Consider the following 17073-nt stretch of genomic DNA (forward strand, 5'->3'; position numbering starts at 1 on the left):
TGTATACAGACACATGCATGCCATAGAGGATTTTGTAAATAGGAATGCTGTAGGATTTTTGTTTGGTGTGAATTCCCTTCGGAATGTGTGGATCTCACTCCCAGTGAAAACTCTGACATTTCTAAGTAGCTGGCAATGTGTGCAGTACCAGGTCTGTGGCTAAAGACAGACGAAGTTTAGCAATGATTTGATAGGACCTAAGCAGTTTTCTTCCAAACGGGTCTTGTACTTCAGGGAAGTCTGCAGATTAAATATGTTTTAGTTCTGGCAGTGACAGTCGTCGTCCCCCCCCCCCCCCCCCCCTTTTTTTTTTTTTTTTGCTTCTTGTGCAGATAGTGCAGAGCATGACAGAACTTCACATTACCTTGTTACGGTTGACTCTCCGAAGGGGAGACCGCTTACTCAGTGTCCTGCTTTTCAATGTAGAGATAAATATTTGTATTGTTTCTTAGAAGCAAGACTTGCATTTAATAGGATTACAGAAGTATTTTTAACTTCATACTCTCAGTCTGGTGCTCCTGACTGATACTTGGAGTGCAGGGAGCTTTCTGATGTAAAAGTAAATCTAGACAGAATGAACTCTGCTGATGCATATTTTCTTCAGGAAAAAAAAAAATCATTTTCTGAGTGGTACATCTCAGGGTTGCAGAATCCTCGCCCTACCTGTAGCAGTAGCTTTTTGGCTGGAGGGGAAGATGGAGAGAAAACAGCAACTCTCTGAGCTTGTGGAAGAGCAGTCGTTCCAAGGGACAGCCGGATCACAGCACAAACAGCAGCGCAGTGTACGTTACTTTGGATAGGCAGCATCTTCTAGGCCAGTCTTTGGCGATTTACGTTATGCATAACCGCTTGTGGGTGACTTGGCATGTCATGATGTTACCTCTGCTAGAGCTGCCCGGGACTGCTCGACTCCTGACCGCCGTGCGCCCTCGACCTCCCCTTACACAGCCTTCCCAGGCTCCAGGGGCGAGGGGTGCGCTCTCCCAGCCCCCCAGGATGCTTTCCGTAGAAGAAATCCCTGTATTTTGTCTTACAGAAGGAGGGGGCGATTTTATCAGAGCATTAGCGAGCACGTCCTTCACAACCCCAGTTCTTTTTGCAACAACTGGCATATCGAATATACTGTGTGACATATCTTCAGTATGTATATCAAGAATACACAAAAAATCATTTAATCCCCCTTTACCAAGCTTTTTGGTTTAATCTTTCTTTGAACCATGTTTCTTTTTGTTGTTCGATACTTTCTGAAAACTACAGGCCCTGGTATCAGGGACCAGAATGTCATGTTTCGATATGCTGCTCCTGGCAGTGGTCAATAAAGGAAAATAAATCCCCTATTTTTCACCAAAGGTCCTATGTCATAAAAAGGAACGTTCTTCCCAGCTTCCATTCAGTCATCAACCTGGAGAAAAGGGAAAGGGAAAAAAAAAAACCACCGCAGAATAGGTGGTAGAAGGGAGAAATAAGGTGACTTTGAAGTGGTGGGTGTCTGTGATGGACAGAAAGCAGAAGAATTGGGATGGGATCTGACCTTTCCAATCCTGAGTATAACAACCAGAGCAGACAGCTTTTTAGCTGCTGAGTCGGAACAGGGTAGTTTTCAATGTGTTTTCATGTAAAAAGAAAAAAAGGCAGATGTAGACCTTTTGTGTATTCCTTTGAATTTACTGTGTATTGGAAATAATAACAGGATGTAGTGGCAAGGGCTGAGAACCAGAGTAGGCATCTCCTCAGTTTCCTAGCATGTCAATGTACTGTTATTTCTTAACTGTTTGTTGTTCTTATTTGTTCATTTGTTGAAGGAGCTTTCTGTGTATTGTTCCTGGACAAGAGCTTGCAAACATATTTGAAGTGCGTATCCAGAAAGCAAATTAAAACATAAACCTCAACATTTATGTGCATTTCACACTCATGCCTGCTGCTTTGTTCTGGCCTAGCAGTAGGGACCAGAGCATGACTTACAGTGGGGATGATGGGAGGAAAAGGAGGAGCAATTTGAACTTGGTGACTTTGCTTTGAAGCACCATTTATATTCTAGCCTCTCTTACGTCCTGTGTTCATTCCTTCTGAAACTGTGAACATGAAATTTGTTATCCCAGCACCTCTGGAGATGCTTCGGAGGTGATGTAATAGCTGTTTTTCTATCAGTTGCCTTTTCTTATGCAACCCGTAATCTAATCTTGTTTTCTTCCTTCTTTATGTCCAACAGCAGTTACAAAAAGCATAATACTTACTGAAAGATCTGTTACAGTTTTCTTTCAAAGCCGATAGCAACCTGTGTCTGTCCGAGATGCTTTGTGGTGGCAAAGACCACCCTCAATTACAAGAGGTGGTGGTCGTAATTGGCGGCACAATGTGCGGCAGAGGCAAGCATGACCTCCGTTCAGCTTCCTGGGCCGGGAACAGTGTGTATGTGTTGGATCATCTGTGTTAGATTATCGTCATGGCCTCCACTTTAACGTATAAAGGGTTGCCCTGCCTTGCGTTTCCTTTCAGTAAGTCCCGTGGCTGAATAAACTTCTGAAGCATCCAGAGGATGACAGTGCATTACTGCTTGTGGGGTTACATATTTACAATTACTCTAGGTTCATTTTGAGGCTCCTCGGAGGTCTGAAATCTCTGGTTAATCAGACTTGGGGAAGGACTTTTAACCTGACACTTCTCATAATGTTGAAGACTAGAAAGCCCTTGTTGCATTAGCACGCCAAGAGTTTAACACAGCTCTTTGTTTTTTAATTCATACAGTTCAAGCTGGGGGCAATTTTAGCTGGGTGATCACAAGCATCCTATTGCTTTTGCTGAAATAAGATGACGGCTTTGTTGGACATTTAGCTGATACACAGGCGGTGGTAATGGTTTGCTTTCTCTTGGCAAATGAATTTAATGCAGTGTGTAGTCCTGATGGGATTTAACCACTCTTAGAGGGGACAGTTGTGTTGTTACGACTCCCCGCTTGATCCGAGTCTCTGGGTGCAGCTCACTGTTGTAAACCAAATGCGAGACACTAATGAACTCCAGCAATGTGTGTTTTCTTCTTTTCATTGTGTATTGTACAACAATTTTCCTATTCGCAGTGCTATTCAATAGTCAAGGAGATTTCTCAACATTTTTTCCCCAGGGTTTATAAATTAGTGCTCCAAACCTTGTTCAGGATTGGAATGTAGCAGATGAGATTTCAGCCCTTAAGGAGTGTTTTAACCGTGCAAACGTGCTTTAATTTCTGGCCACATTTCTTCATTTGTGTATTTCAGAAGGTTTTGTCCTTCTTGAAAGTGAAACGTAGCAAGATATTACACAAACTTTTTTCTGAAACATAAATACAAAATTTCCAAGCCTTTTCAATCTGTTGTTCTCTGTAAATTTTCTCTTACTGATACTTTAATGGAAGAGCTTTACTCACTGTATTAAGTAAATGTAATTCGTAAACATACATTGTATCTCTTTGCAGCTTGTTCAGTGTCACTGTGCTGAATTCTGTTTTAGGAGCGCAAGTGTGCTGGACCAATGCATGTCATGCTTTTTAAAAAATTATTTACATAAAATGTCCAACTATTTTAAGTGCCTATGCCTACAGTGACTGTGTGAAAATATCTTTTTTTTTTTTAAATAAAGATGCACTGGGAGAAAAATTTTGAGAACCATATCAATATATATCATGAAATCAAGAGTCAAAAGGTAAATAAAAAGAGCACTAAAATACTTTTTTTTTTTTTTGTGGTTTCTGAGCAAATCTCGTAATTCGGAGTGATGGGAAGAGGGGCCATGACACCAGATTTTCATGTTTTCCATTAGTGATACAACAGTAAGGCTAGAACTTTGTATGGCATCAAACACACAGCCAGCTGTTGGCTGCACTTGAAATAAGAGTGAGTTTTGACCTTGGGGATGTGGCCTAACACATTTGTTCATGTATTTGAAACTTAGACGTTCTCCTTTGAAAATAATGCCAGTAAGCCATCCCAGCTTTTGAAGACTACCTTTAACATGCTTTTGCGTAAGCAAAACCTATTTCGAAACCAACTCTTGGTAGTGTTAGTCTAGGGGAACACGCAAAGGGTAGGAGCAGATTTGAAGAATTTTCTGAAGTTAAATCGATCTCACGTGGCACACCAACAGAAAAGCAGACTAGATGGAGCACTTCCCTAGCTAGAAACAAGGCATGGGTTGCGAAAAAATAAAACAAGAGGAGGAAACTACAATGATGTCTTAACTTTGCACAGTTTCATCTGATGCACGGTGTTGACAGCTTCCCTTTAAAAGGGGACTTTCCCAGCTTCTTATACTACCCAGGGAGCTGCTTATGGGCACACATGAAAATACTTAGATTTTCATAGACTGAAAATCTCCGTTCCCTATTAATGATTGAGGGAAACAAGGCCAATGTAAGATATCAATTTCAGAAGACGGTTGTTCTTAAATCCTAGTATTTGTGGTTGCGGAGAGCCATTAAATTCATACCCAGAAGGTTAACCAAAGCTGTGTTGACTTTTTTCATCTACAAGCTATTTTGTTTAATACTGCCACGGTTGCTCATAGCTTTTCACAGGAGTAATATAATGAGATTAACAAGCCTCTGATCGCTTCCATATCTGATACTTAAATCCCCATGGGAAGCTGTGAAAGTGTTAGAGCTCTGTTGCTCTTGTATGGGGGCTGCGCTGGCAAAGCTAAGAGTTGTTCTTTATGTAAGATGTTGTAGATTTGGTTGCTGGGATGACGGAGTAGCTAAGCTTCAATCTGTAGCCTTGGAGCCAGCGTGATTTTAAGAAACAGAGAAGAGATGCTGAGGCTGCCAGCCGGGGGGTTCATTATTGGAAAGAAAAGACAAACACTCCCCTCCTTCCCCCCTGCAATACTCTGAAGAGGGAAGCAAGTTTCATAGGGAGATAATTATGCTACTGGAAAAACTGCTGTGACAGCTCACAGCTCCACAAGTGGAGTTCTTGTGGGGAAAAAGCCATGTTATACATACCAATTTCTTCCCTTTTTCTCCCAGTTAGGTATGGTATATATGCATAGTGTTGTCCTGAGGCACTCGGTACTCACCTCCTTGCCTTTGCTTTCTTTGCCTGCTCCAGGCTAATAAGCAGTAAGTTTGTTGTTTTCAAGGGACATAGCTCACAGTCCGATTTGGGAATACAGATTGATACCTGAATTATGTTTTCCCTGGCTTATAAAAGCATCCATGATTGATTTGATTATGAGTGCAAAATTAGAAGCTTTTTCTTAAAAACAAAGCCAAAAGGAGGAGAACTGCATAGTTTTATTTAAACACAAACAAAAACCCCCAAACCACAACTGGGTATTAATTTTGAAGCAGTGGTGTGTTCCTGTGCTATCTTTACCCAGTGCCTTTAGTGTTGTTGAGATGTTAACACTTGCAATACATATTTTCTGGAAGTCTCCACGTTGGATCTCTCTGTGCACCTCCATAGCCCCTTCTGTTTAAGGTGCATGTCTGATTTTTAATTCTTTTCCCCCAGTTTCCCAGTGGTGTCTCTCCAGTTGACAAAAATAGCTTCTCTCCAGTTCTTGAGCAGTAGTTAGCTCGGTGGAGATGTTGCTTTTTGGCTTGTGTGCAGGACTGATTACTTGTAGGAATAATACCTCTTTTCTCCACGCTTCGATGTATGTTAACAAACATCGGAGACACCCGAATCGCACAAAAACCTTTTCTCCAGCAAGTGTCTCTGGTGTTGAATATATTCTCCCTTTCAAGGACTTGACCACACATGGAACTTCTCAGGAACAGCTGCTCACAAATAACTCCAGATGCAGACAGATCCTGAATACAGTGTTGTCTTCTGTATTGGGCCTGTTTATGCTGACCTTTTCCAATCCCTTTTACTGCTTTTTAAGCTCAGGATTACCTCTTTGCTCAATTAAAATATAAAATCTAGATACTTTTAAATCTCAAAATTCACACACAAAAGCTGAAACTACTTTTATTCATTGCTCTAGTCTTTTCTCCATTTGGGGTGGGCAAATTGAAGGTGCTTTGCTGCTATTGTAACTGTCCCTCTAACAACGGCTGTAGGATTTGCAGGGTCTGCAGAGCCGTCGGGTGCGCAAGCAGTGAATACTGGTCTTTGCTTTGCTGCTTATGAACTTCAGGAGCGAACCTTAGCCCCCTGAGAACTAGTTACTCACACGCTCAGGTCAGAAGTGCTAGTGTGATATGGCAAGGGAAAATCTGAACTTCTTGGCCACAAGTCTTTGTGACGATAAAGATTTCCCGTCAAGGAATATTGAATTCAGTTTCTTGATTATAATTTTCCTTATTTCTTGTTTCTTTTTCTTTTTTCTTTGGTGAGGAAATGTCAGAGCAAAGATAATTATAAATCCTCTAAATTATTTTCAGATGAGTCAACGTGCAGTCAGTTGAACAGTGGAATGTATACTTGACCGCATTTACACAGAAAACAGCCAGGAAAGCCACCAGAAAGAGTAGGGTTGGAATTGCTTGAACCTTCTTGGCTGCTCACTGTACAAGGAAGAGCATGTGTAGCTATGCCAGCTGGAATGCAGCTGCTCCTTAAATCTGGCACCTAATGTTGAGTCCTGTCAAAGTACATAATGTTGAAGAATCCTGTTCGGTTTGTTTGCAGACAGGAAAGTATCAGTGAAGACTTGACTTGCATGGGTAGAGGGAAGCACTGTTATGTCTCTGTATGCAAGTCTTTCAAACCTGCTACTTTGAAGATGGAATTTGTGTGGGGTCAAAAAGCCACGATGGGTTAATCTAGGGCCAAAAAAAAAAAAAAAGGGAACTATTCACGTGGACATCTGCTGGTTCCACAGATTATCAGTGGCTCTACTCCCATTCAAGCCTGGGCTCCATCAGCAATCCGCAGCTCTCCAAAATGACTCATACAGTCTCGAGTATGATCCTTTACGAGAATTTGATACTGCTTAGTGATTTCGTTATGCGCTTTTTCTCTGGATTGTGTGGAGACAGGTTTAGTGACACGTGTGACGTTACTGAAAAGTGCTATGGAAATGCAGATTTCAGTGTCATTGAGTACAATAGTGTAAGCACGTGATGCTAGTTCATGGGGCAGAAACTTCCTCCTAGGCCTTTTCAGTACTTTCTGCTCCTTTGATCAGTAGTAAAGATGTTAAAAATACTTGATGTATTTGGGTGCTAACACAACGTAGCTGCGATGTCAGATTTCTGAAAAACATTACTAGAAGGAAAAAAGTTAAAGTTGATGTGGTAAACTGTTTTTCTGGGTTTTATTTGACTCTCTTCATACCTTGTAAATTATCACGGCAGAAATTAACAACAGAAAATTTCAGTTTATTTTCAGTTACCTGTTTCCTTTTGTGTTCAGTCCTTGGAGCTACATGCAATGGGGTTAATACATTTATTCTACTGGCAAACAGCACAAGCAGGCATCCATCATACCTTAAATGAGAAGGGGAAAAGGACCTGTAATGTCATGGGGTAAATAATTACATATTTTCTATTTTTCTTCCTTCAAAACTGCTTTACTGGCAGATCTGACAAGCTTTTTATGAGCAAATGTTAGATCAAGGAATGAGATCAAGTTGTGTTAAAGAGAAGGCCTGTCTTAAAACTGGCACGCAGCCGTGTTAGGAGCATGTATCTACCTTTGGGAGATCCTAATGTTATTAAAGGATGTGTATACACAATAGTAGAGTGAAAAAGGTTATACACACTTGCATATGTTACAGCTTTTCTTTCCTGTTCTCTCTCTCAAGAGAATGAAAAATAAGTTCATTAGTGGAAATAGTGTGGGTATCCTTTTTATGTTTGTTTGTTGGCATTGTTTGGTGTCGTCACGCAGTAGAGTGACATTTTATAAGCTTGCAATTGAGTTTGAAATTTGTTTGGTTAAAACAACTCTGTTGTCATGTGTAGAGGGTTTCGACTTTTTCTCTGCCTGTTTATGTGACGTTTCTTCTGCCTGTTCTTGAGGCTGGCCAGGGCACATGACGATCTCATATGTGACGCGCTTCTCTCTACGAGCGAGAGAAGTGAAGAGTAACGTATGGTCCAGTGCTGACTCATAGTCCTGTGCTTGAACAGAGCGAGTGTAACACTTAATTTAGAGAGAGCGGAATAGAATTACCAGGGCTCCCAGAAGGGTTTCTCCATCCTTTTAATTCTAGACTCTTACAGCCTCTTCCAGTCATGTATCTCTTCCATTATATGAGAATACCTTATCCTAGTGCTGGCCTCTGCTATTTTATTCCAAAGATGGTGGGTTTTGCCATTCTGTGTTTTCTTATGGGAATCCCTACCTAAATTAGGCTGCGTATATGCAGTCACACCAGAGACTGAAAGACTCGTTTTAAAGAAATGCTGATCTACTAGAGTGTCTCTTCATCTGCAGTATGACCGTCTCCTCAAGCATTTTAAAAACAGCAGTCAAGATTCTGAAAAATCGTAAGATTGACTTTAAAAATTAAGGTACGCTTTGATTTTTTTTTTTTTTTTTAATTTGCCCTCCAGTTTGAGGTTTTAAGTGCAAGATGGGTCATGTTGTTCATCTTTCCTCTGCAAGATGATTTAATAATTATAGTGAAAGCTGAGAATATATCTTCGCTGTTTGACTCCATGACTGGAGCTTTGAAAAATAATGAAATGCTGAGAGACTTGCAGTGAAATGACAAGAAATTCTAACATTGAGTCTTGCACATTGTATTCTGATGTGCTTATAATTCGAGGTCAAGGCCAGTCCCAGCGACATTTATGCAGGTCATGTAAGTCCTAGTGCTTGCCCTGGCAACACAAATACTTCCCCATTTCTCCTCAGCTCCTTGAAAAACAGCAGGAAAGATATTTTTTCTGCGTGTGCATGTATAAATATGCACACACTTCTTGTTCCCTCTGAAGGGGATCTTAAATACAGCTTCACATGGAATTGTGTGGTACTGTGGCAGTGTCTCCTGCTCTGTGCGGGGCTTTCTAAATCTACGGAGCTAACTTCATCTTCCCTTCTCACTGGGTAAAGGCGGAGTTTGAGGTACTGGAAGAAGCACTCAGGTAATGCTCTCTGCCTTGTGGAATTGTTCTTTGTCTTCTACAGGGAAATGACAGCAACATGGATATATATATTTTTTTTTAATTGTTTTTGTATATCATGTTGAAGTACCATGAAATATTGCTTTGACTTTAGTGTACATAACGCATTTCATGAACTCCAGCTCCACAGCAGCGAGGGGAAGACACAGTGTTGATCTCACTGGTGCAGCAGACTTTGCAAATGAGATTGCGTATCTGATTACAGCTAACAATATATCGACATAGGATACGGCGTTGGTAACAAATACTCATTGAGATATAAAAATGTTGTTGAACACCAGCTGATGCCCACACAGGCCTTGGTACATGGCCTCTTTTTGAATCGAGATGTGCCTTTGTGTAGGGAAAATTTTTGACAAATCCCCAGTGGTTCATAGAAGAACAGAAGGTAACTTTTTTGGCCTATTTTCTCCTGTGCATACACAAAGTTTTCTTGGTGCCTGCTAAGGAAAAAGCATTACCAGGGAGTCTGGATGCATAGGAATTGAACGACTCATAAGAAAGGACTTCAGACTGATACTTACTGGAAAAAAGGACTTGTGCAATTAGAGATAACGTGTAGGATGTGGTATTGCATGGAGGTTTGAGGGCAATACATCTCTGGCAACTTAACCTGGTGTTACCGGCTAGAAAAAAACCTGGTTGTTGCTTGACTGTTTGGCCTAAAAGAGACAACAAACATTTCATACTCACAGATGCTGTTGTCTGGGCCTGCCCACTTAAAAACACTGGGACCTGTATGAGACAATAGTATGCGGTAAAACTGCAAATATAAGCATGCAGTAAAACTGCAGGATACATAGTGGTCCAGTACACATTTTTCTAAAATGAGTCCAAAAGTTGAAGAAAACAGGCTAGTTACTAAATAATACTGACTCAGAGCTGCAATGTAGCCGGGGGGCCCCAGGTTAATGCACCAGATGTGACTTTCTGGAGAATAGATTTATTTAGACCCTGTCACGTTAATGAAAGGCGAGAGGTTGCAGTAATCCTGTGCTTCTCACATGGCTCACTGCACTAGGGGAGGAGAGTGCCAAGCATAAGAGAGGAAAAAGGTACTGGCAGGGTCACCGCGTCGAAAACTCCTGTGTAGTGGGTGAGCGTCACTGCCGTGCACTGCATCAGCGATGGGCAGAACTGCGAGTTAACGTTACTGTCCTTCGCGGAGTGCTGATGAGCTCTCAGCTGATGTTCCAGTCCCTTTGGCTACCAAGTCATGTGTGGGGAGCTCCAGCCAGAGAGTTGAGATTCCTGGCAGTACAGTGCTCCGAGAACTGCCTTTGTTTGGGCTTTTAAAGGTGTTTTATTATCACTCATCAGGTTATGGAAATGCTGATCAGTAGGGAGTACGGTCATGTGCGCAGCACAGGTAGCAGACAAGAAATACTGGTTTTGGAAGTAACTTTCATCATCTTTAGTGCTGTTTAAAGAGGGGAAATATTGAAGTAGAAACTGCAGGTACTTCTTATTACTTGTTATGTGCCCACTCTCGATAATGAATTTACCTTTGCATGTGTATTTCATAAAAATTGTGATAAAACTGTCTTTGGAAAAATACCTATTAGGAACTCAAAGGAAGCCAATAGCCAATGAGTTTAATACGTAGCACATTAGAATACGTACGGATGTCACACCTGACTAGGTGAAATATACTTGCTTTTGCTGATTCCATAAATACGCTATTCATATGGCTACTGATATCATGCTTTGTCTCTCAAACACCCTTGCCCAAACTTTCCCCTTTCCCAGCTCTCCTAAAACACTCTTTAAGTTAGTTAAATCAGAGAGACAGTACTCATTAATGTTTGACGTTTTCTGATGCTGTGTACAAACAGAACAGGAAGGAAAAAAGTGCCCATCAAGGAACACCTTTTGCTACTATCACGAACCTCAAAACTTAATAAAAACGATGCTTTTTACTACCTTTTATTACTATGTAGGCATCCTGAGTACACTAAAAGAAATTAATTGAACCTGACCAGCTATCTGTGCGATAGCAAGTGTGTGGCAGCATGCTGGTGGAAAATAAGACATCAAATCTGAGAAAGGGCTTGATTCAACGTTTTCTGTCACCGTTTCTGACTACATTGCTTTGTGTGTAAACGATTGGTGCTAGCTGTTTACGGAACCGAAAAAGTGGGAAGTGTTGTCATGGTGTTAGTGTGGCCTAGCAGAAAGTTTCAAGTGCAAACACATTTTGTGTGGTACGAAATCTTTTTCTGTTCCAACAGCGTATTAGATCTGTTTGCACGTGCCGGAAAAACAAAATGATGTCCTTTTTAGGGAACATATTTAATTACTGCTGCATTTACAATAAACCAAGAGTGTGTTGAAAGCCTTAATTATATAATGGGAATACAAGATGATATCCATCTCCATCCAAGAGCAGGAAAAGCCGTCTTTTTTTACGAACTGTGCTCCCTCCTGAAGGTTTTCCAAAACGTCATGGGAGGCATCAGGTCTGGATGGTATTTCCTATTCATTTTCTACGTGAAAAATAAAGCATAGCAAACTAGAAGAGGACACTAATCCAGTTTAGAGATCATTTAGATGTTGCTTGAAAGACTTTTATAGTTAACTGTGAGGATCTTAAGAAACTCATGGAAATAAGTGCCAAGAGTTTTCTTGCAAAACACGTTGCTAAGTCTTACATTAAATGTAAAAATCTTTGGCTAATTACCTGATTACTTTGATGTATTTCAGAGATAAGAACAGAGCAGGTGATTCTTCTCTTATGTTGTGTTTGATGTAAAGAACAACTTGGGTAGATATCGCACATGTTTTTCCAAACAAGGAAAGACTATTTAAAAAAAAAAAATTCTGAACAGAGTTTGCAAAAAGCGTTTCAATGAGCTCTTTTGTCTCTGGGAAGGAAAAACCTACAGAGGAGGGAAGGAGCTCTGGCTTGGGTTGTCACATGGAGTAGCGTCTGACTCTGTGAACTGCCCGTGAGCGTCCGGCTGGGGATGGAATCGGAGTTGAGAGGGACATGCAGATAACCAAGTCGTAACCCTGTGGGATGCCACCAGCCTCGTTCTGTGTGAGAGCTGGGAGAGGAGCCTGGCTGGGAAATGAACTTTCTCATGAAATGAGAGAGATTCAGCTCCTCTATCAGACAGAACGATTTCTAAAGCACAGAAAGTGGCAATAGGAAATCCCTGTCCACGTCCTGCTTAAAAACATGGCTCTGAAGCCTAATTCCCATGTCCTTGCGGTTCAGGTCAGGCCGTTCATTGCCAAAGTTGCCATGAAAAGGTGACACAGAACTGGAGGTCGCTTGGGAAGCGCGTTCAGGGGGTGAGCGGGGTACCTTGGCCGAAGGAGATAACGTGCTGCGGCAGGGCTGCTCCGGCCGCTGCTGCTTGCGCTGGGGGGCATTGCAGGGACAGGGAGGGTGCGTGGGTCGGGCCACCCCAGGAGTCTGGACTGACGCACGTCCTCCCCTGCGAGTCGCGACCGGAGAGCTCAGGCGCACGGCTTGGCTGATGAAGGGTAATTCCTTATGTTGTGTTAAGTAGTTTGGGTTTCTGGAGCCTCAATACCCCTTCTGCAAATGGGCCCTGAAACTGTGCTCCTAAAAGTAAGGGGCCTCAGCTTTTCTTTCAAGCTGGTAGTTCAGTGCTTTTTCTTCTCCATTTTTAGTTCAGACTAACCCCCCCTCCCCCCCCCGTGTGTTTCTCCACCTTGGTAAGAAGATTTAGTGATGGTTACAATCTCATTTTTGTTGCACTGGGGTTTTCCCTGGCCCGATGACAAGATGAACTTTCTTTTCTGACCATTACGGTAGTGAGGAGGTGATGTGAGGAGCGGGCGACTAGCTTTCTGGGACGTTTCGTTAGCTGTTCGGCTGCTTCTGTGAGCCCAATCCTCAACAGGAGTCTTTTGGAAGTGCTGTCTGTCAGGCTGCTCTGTTCCCTGGAAGTTGTATTATATCTTGCAGTTTTTTTATTCCTTTGTTTGCTATATTCTTACGTTTTTATTTTTTAACCTATTCTCACAGCCTTCTCTTTTTGCTGAGTTATTCATTATGCACTACAAAGTCTCTTTTGCAGGTGTCAGTTCTAAAATCATCATGATTACTGAGAGGGGGGAAAAAAAGCCTGAAGAGCACTGTTTACTGCCATTTTCCTGGGCACTGAAATTAATGTGCACTGGTTTCAACAAGATCTCATTTCTTTGGGAAGGCTAATAGCCCGGTCACTTCATTATCCTGCCTTTCTGCACAAGTGCCAATGTAATAGAAATGCTTTCATTTTCCAGACTACCCTTGGGTGCTTGAGACAAATGCTTTCAAAAGCTTATCCGCACTTTTTTTTTTCTGTCAAACTGGAAAAGCTATGAATCTGTTCATCACCTCTCCTTTTGGGTTAACATATTGCACCTGCAACCCTTTTTAATGCCTTAAAAATAATCAGACAGTGTGCTTTCACTGGTAGGTACTTTACCAAATCAGTTAAGGTTTTATTTGTCTATTTATTTGTTTTCCCAAGAGGGCATTTTGTTACTGACAGCATGAGTCGGGACGATTAAAGGTTGCAGTGAAATATTCCAGCTTCTGATGTGATGCAATATGAAATGTTACCTTAGTCATACTGAAAAAAACCCAATTAATGCACTGTCTGCTGCGTTACCTGTGAGAGAGAAGTCTACCAGTTAGCTCTTCCCAGTAACTTCTTCGCCCACTGTACAGCGTTGCGTAGGGAGTGCCTGGTAAGGAGAAATGTCCTTCTGTATTTGTGTGCAAACACGTTGTCAGTGTGGACTTAAAAAGTGCGTTGTCTGCGGTCACGTTTTATGGCGAGAAGGCTATTATGAAGGAAAGAAGGCAGCCAGGACTCTTGGGTTTTATTCCAGGCTTTGCTGACTCAACCAGTGCTGAGTCTTCTTGCGCATTATTTAGACCATTTTTTTAAGCAAGGTTAACAAAAATAGCTATTTTACAGGAACATTTTGACTTAATTGTGAAAAGCTGTGTGGCTCAAGTATAAAAATTACTTCAGGGCAAAATTTTATTTTATTCCTGTTGGTCTTTTGAAACAGGTTTGAAAGGTGGATTTAGTGGCTGGGTGCAATGTTCAGCAGGATTGTCCTTGTTTATTAGCTTCCCCTCCCAGCCCCTTGGGTTGTAAGAATTCTGCCCAAGGCTCGGGGGAGTGGTGAATGTTGTCACCGGTGCCAGGACGACGTTGCAGATGATGTGATTCTCAGCACTACAGCTTCCTGTTTTTAACTGTAACTTATTTTGACACAACAGTCCAGGGTCCATCTTGATCCCTCATTGCTGGCCATTCAGCTATCCCAATACATGTATGCTCATGTACTAGCCATAAAGCCCAGCTTTCCTTGCCTCTGGACAGCAGGGTTTCATTTTTGCTACAGTGGGAATGGACAGTGCCTTGTGTTAGCCATAAAGGGTGGTTTGATGGCAAAAGAAAGCATTTAGAAAATCTAAGCTGCTAAGCTTAGAAAATCTAAAATGCTAAGCACTACTATCTGTTCAGCTGCCCTATTCAGATTTTCTGGCCTTTCCTCCCCTCCCCTCTGACTTTATAGTTCCCCACTTTAGCCAACATAGTTATACAGATATATTCTGTTGCATAGAGAAGGTGTTGGCATCTTCTCATCCTTTATTACCCTGATGCATAAGCAAAATGGTGGCAGAGATACCGTGTAGAACTTATACTGGTGGAACCACGCCAGGATTGATTTTAAAGGCAGAGGAGAAGGAAGCGATAGGGCATCGTATTTTTCAAGTGGTTGGGTTTGCGAGTGAAGAATGATGGGAAGGAATTACGGTTACCTGATATTTTTTTTTTTTTTTCCTACCCCAGCCTTGCAAAGCACATAAGCATCTGCTTAAATTTCACTGAACTGTACCATGTGGCTCAAGCCAGGCAGCTACCTGAATGCTTTGGTGTTTCTCCTGCAGCTAGGTTCCAAACTGAAGGGACAGTAATGCTTCGGTGGTAATTTAGGAGGGTGGAGGATTAAATGTTCTTGAAAAGCTATTTGCATAAAGGTTTGCAAAGGAGAGAATGAGTGCGAGAATGTGTTCAAACTGAGCAGTGAAATCTGCACAGCTTGACTTGCCTCATCCATCTGGTTGGGCTACGTTATCTATGTTTAACAGATGACATTTAATCTTACCATTTCAGGGAGAGCTGTTGAGTCTCAACAGACATGGGAGAGCCGTCCTGTAAAGTTATGCAAGTAAAATGGGAGCTTAAATTTCATGCTAGTTTCTCAGGAGAACAACAGAGGAGTTGCAGAAATACCATGTTATCTTTCTGTCCTGACCACTCCTTGGCTTGACAGGCCAGGAGACGGGGGGTGGGGTGGGGGGTGGGGGGTGACTCCCCTGCTTTGCCACACTCCTGCTCCTTTCTGAGTTGCTAGCATTTTCTTTCTGCTATGTGCTTATCTGACTTCTTTCCTGCCTTTAGCTTCCTATCATGTTGCTCGCCACGAAAAGCACTCTCTTTGTAGAGAAACGCCTACCTAGGCAGAGGCAGTGGTGAAGCAGGGGTTAAAGCCAGCTCAGGTTCCTGCTCCTCTGCTTGCTCAGGTGTGCTGCAAAGGGCAATAAAGAGTGGCTGATTAGGAGAAACAACTTTGTGCGCAGAGCTCGTGGGACTAGGCAGAATTCCAGGCTGGGAGCTCTTTTTGCTTCTATTTATTTATTTTACTTATTTTTTGATGGTAGCTATCATTTCTTACGGAAAAGACTTTCTTATCTGCTGCTATTTTTTTCTTTTTTTCCTCCTTTTTTTTTTTTTTCCTGCTGAGTCATTGCACAACTCAACAGTCATTTGTGTGGCTTGCTTCCTGGAGTCTTGAATCTGTTTGTCACATACCTTTCTTCTTTCCTCCTACATTTAATATAACTGCACTCGTTTCAAGCGCTCCTGCACAGCGGAACCCCTTTCAGATGGTCCCATGGTATCTCTCTGTGATCAGGGTGAGTGAGGCACGTACTGATGGCAGAATTTGTCCTGTGCTCAGTAAGCTGTTATTCCTGTGATAATGTTAATGCTTTAAAATTATTTGTTCTCCTTACACAGAGGTAGCCTGCGAATGCAGAAGCATTATCTCGTAATAGAGGGGACAGAAACCCTTGTTTGGTTTTGCTTTTTCATACATTCCACTGGTGGCATCTGCTTAGGCAATTAAACACCTTTCATATTTTTCATCCTCCATAACGCGTTAGAAACGGGGTCCTCTTTTTGTTCTTCTTTGAGTATCTTTTCAGTCTTGACTTGTCTATGAATATGTAGTTCACTTTTTTCCTCATTCTTTGTCCCCCCTTCCTTATGCCTTTAAAACTGGGTTGGTGTTTCAGGGACTTTCTTGGCCTGCCTGATGTAAAATTAAAGAGGTTACCTAAAACGACAAAATTGTGCAGCAGTGCAATTAATACGTTTTGTTTTAAAAGGGTGAAAATTCCTGGCTGACATTTTTTCAATTTTAAAATGTCCTTGTTCTTAGTCACAGGTTGTTTCTGTAATGCTTATATTTTGTTGCTCATGGTTTGCTTTTCAAATTAATAAACAGAAGCTTGACCTCTTCCCCCTGACGCCAAGTCTTTGTGTTTCAGATGCCACCCCCCACCACCACCACCCCCCCCCCCAATTAGAAATAACAACAACAACAAAACTATTCTTTTTCCTGAGCTCTGGCATTCCCAAAGGATTTGGGTGGTGTTGCATGATGAAGCATTCCAGCACCCTTACAACCTCAGGTCCTCAGCTCCAGCATTTGCAAAGCTAAGATAAATGCCCAAATTCTTTTCACTCGGTATGAGGAGACACATATACACATCAGGATGGGATCTGCTAAAGCCCACGTGAGGCTTCACAGGACAGGGGGTGGCCAAAGTCAAAAGGAGGTCTCTGAGGAGTGTGTTAAGTTCTTGCTCATCCCCTCTTTGTGAAACTACATCCCAACGCAGGTGAATAAAATGGTGCTGTGGCTGAACAAGGCGTTTCCACCCCTGTCACTTTTATTAGCCTAACAGGAGTTCT

The 17073-nt window shown here is 42.0% G+C and overlaps 1 protein-coding gene across 11 annotated transcripts in view; it reads left to right on the plus strand.

Moving 5' to 3' along the window:
- ARHGAP32 (Rho GTPase activating protein 32) overlaps positions 1–17073 on the plus strand; it is a 263478-nt gene that overhangs the window by 70549 nt on the left and 175856 nt on the right. For 2 of the 11 annotated variants that reach the window (XM_075521302.1, XM_075521297.1), the window contains exons 1-2: positions 15437–15617; positions 15953–16010. The exons of 6 other annotated variants lie outside the window; for them this stretch is intronic. The gene's annotated coding sequence lies outside the window, so the exon portion shown is untranslated. Of the gene's footprint in view, positions 1–15436; positions 16011–16722; positions 17001–17073 lie in introns of those variants that run through there. 3 more of the 11 variants (XM_075521298.1, XM_075521296.1, XM_075521300.1) reach the window with 2 other exon arrangements.

Source organism: Mycteria americana, chromosome 19 (assembly GCF_035582795.1).
Source record: "Mycteria americana isolate JAX WOST 10 ecotype Jacksonville Zoo and Gardens chromosome 19, USCA_MyAme_1.0, whole genome shotgun sequence".
NCBI classification, from domain to species: Eukaryota; Metazoa; Chordata; class Aves; order Ciconiiformes; family Ciconiidae; genus Mycteria; species Mycteria americana.